The following is a 2213-nucleotide window of genomic DNA, read 5'->3' on the forward strand; positions in this document are numbered from 1 at the left end:
GGAAGCGGTCGACTGTGGCATAATAAAAGCTCTGCTGCTTTCGAGCCGTGTGTCGCGCTCGTTCAGTGGCCTCGTTTCGCTTCGACGGCTTTCAGCCACACTCTGCTTCATTCTACTACGTTAATAAATCATTAGCTCATCCATGAACATGATTTCTGCCCAAGTCCCATCGAATTGCATCGGCTGTGGGGATGAAGACGACATCTCCCATGATTCCACACTCAGTCACGGCGTCATCAAACTACACCTTTTGTCTATTTGTTTATTTTGAATACACGCCATCCAGCGGCGAAAATTACATAATGTGCCTTTAATGACATGAACTAGCAAACCAGGAGTGTGTGTGGGTGTGTGTGTGTGTGTGTGTGTGCGTGTCTGTGAGTGAGAGAGAGAGAGAGAGAGAGAGAGAGAGAGAGAGACAGAAACAAGCCAGCAGTAACTTGTCCTGAGAGACATCAAAATGCACATGCCATACTCAGTAGTGGATTCAACCTGCTTATGAAGCCCTGAACATGTTTTCTCCATGAGGATGATTCTACAAAACAGGTGCCATCTGTTTTGCTTCATGCACATATGTGTAAAAAATAAATAAATAAATACATAAACAAATAAATAAATAACAGCTGATGCTGAACTTCTACTGTTATTACAGACATATTTCTAAACATTTACAAAAACAAGGAAAACAAGGAATTGTTTCTCTCTTTCTCCATATAGTGCGTGTGTGTGTGTTATATTTTTGTTAACGTTAACTACGTTAACTAATTTTAAATTCTGAGATTTCTTTTATATTTTGTACATGGCATTATGCTTTAAAGATGTGAACTTTTCAAGGACAAGTCTCCTCTATCACTTTATCATTTGTTTTGACATTTGTCAGTTGAGGAAAACCTTAAACCTGTTACCTTGAAGAAAATTTGTAGAAAACAAGCACCTAGTTTTAAACTGTAAAACCATCAACCTGTAAACATTCTGTAGACATAATTATGTTCTATATGTGTGTATGTGTGTGTTTGTGTGTGTGTGTGTGTGTGTGTGTGTTTAGCTTGAGATGGTACAATGCATTTCAGTAATAGCTGAAAAAGACAATTTTACTTGATTATTTGATTAAATCAGCTTATCAAAAGGGGAAAGGCACCAGTTTTATAGAATAACCCAGTGGGTTCAAAGCTCTCCACAGAGGAGTCAAAGTTTGACTAGATGTTATACAGCTACATCAGTTTCCTGCAAAAAGCATATTTTACGGTTGATGGACATTCAGGGGTAGCTGTGTATTCTGAGCAAATAAAATATTTTGCAAGCAACACATAAATCACAAATATTTCATTGTATTATAACAGATTTTTTTCAGTGCCATGTTATTTTTGAATGGATCTTGAAAGTGTAAAACCAACCTACACGGACACATTTATATTTATATTATGTGCACAGTGAAGAGGCTGAAGAAAAGAAGGGAACTGCCAACGAGAGAAAACTCCTGTCTGGACATTGGCAGATAAACCTCCACCCGCAAAGCATGTCGCAGGGGGAACAGTGGTTAATTCCTCACGCAGACTTCTTAATTACCTCCCCCGAAGAAGTACAATCACACCAATTATTAGGCTTAATTAAGCTGCATAAAAATCACTGGGCTTTAATGAAAAAGACCAGGGCCAGCTCTGTATACGAAATTTCGCGAATAATCGATGACTTAGTAGAGGGAAAAAGGCAAACCAGTGTGGGTGCTTCTTTTTACATACATCTTAAAGCCTTCTGCACATGCCTCAGCTTCATGGCCGTCCGGTATGCAGAGAACTTGATATTGTTCAGGTCCGCTGTGAGAGAGCAGCAGGGGAGATAAAAATAGAGAATATCATTCATGAGGAGAGAAAAAAGCAGCAAAGGAATAGCTGCGCTCTGACATTAGCAAACAGAGAGACGGGAAGCAATGTGTCACTTCAGTGGGGTTGAGGGGTTTATGCTCATGCCGTGGCAGAGTGTTTGGACAACCTGCGTCATGTCGCATCAGATTAACTCACACAGTAAACACCATTTAATCATCGTTAATTAGAAGTTGGCAAAGCATTCGTAAGGTTGGCCCAGCTGCCCTTGGGTTAACGAGAGAGCTGTCTACATCTCCAGGGTGGGATGAAATATTAGGTTATAATGAGAGGTCCAGGTAAAGAAATCGAGCTCAGTGTGAGACCGTCTTCTAGTTGGTGTATTTGAGCTTG

At 40.1% G+C, this 2213-nt stretch overlaps 1 protein-coding gene across 1 annotated transcript in view; it reads right to left on the reverse strand.

Annotated features, from left to right (window-relative positions):
• The window catches only part of LOC107724836 (dystrophin-related protein 2-like), a 162943-nt gene that overhangs the window by 38645 nt on the left and 122085 nt on the right, over positions 1-2213 (reverse strand). The window lies entirely within an intron of this gene.

Source organism: Sinocyclocheilus rhinocerous, unplaced genomic scaffold (genome assembly GCF_001515625.1).
Source record: "Sinocyclocheilus rhinocerous isolate Xijiao unplaced genomic scaffold, SAMN03320098_v1.1 scaffold1687, whole genome shotgun sequence".
Lineage (NCBI taxonomy): Eukaryota > Metazoa > Chordata > Actinopteri > Cypriniformes > Cyprinidae > Sinocyclocheilus > Sinocyclocheilus rhinocerous.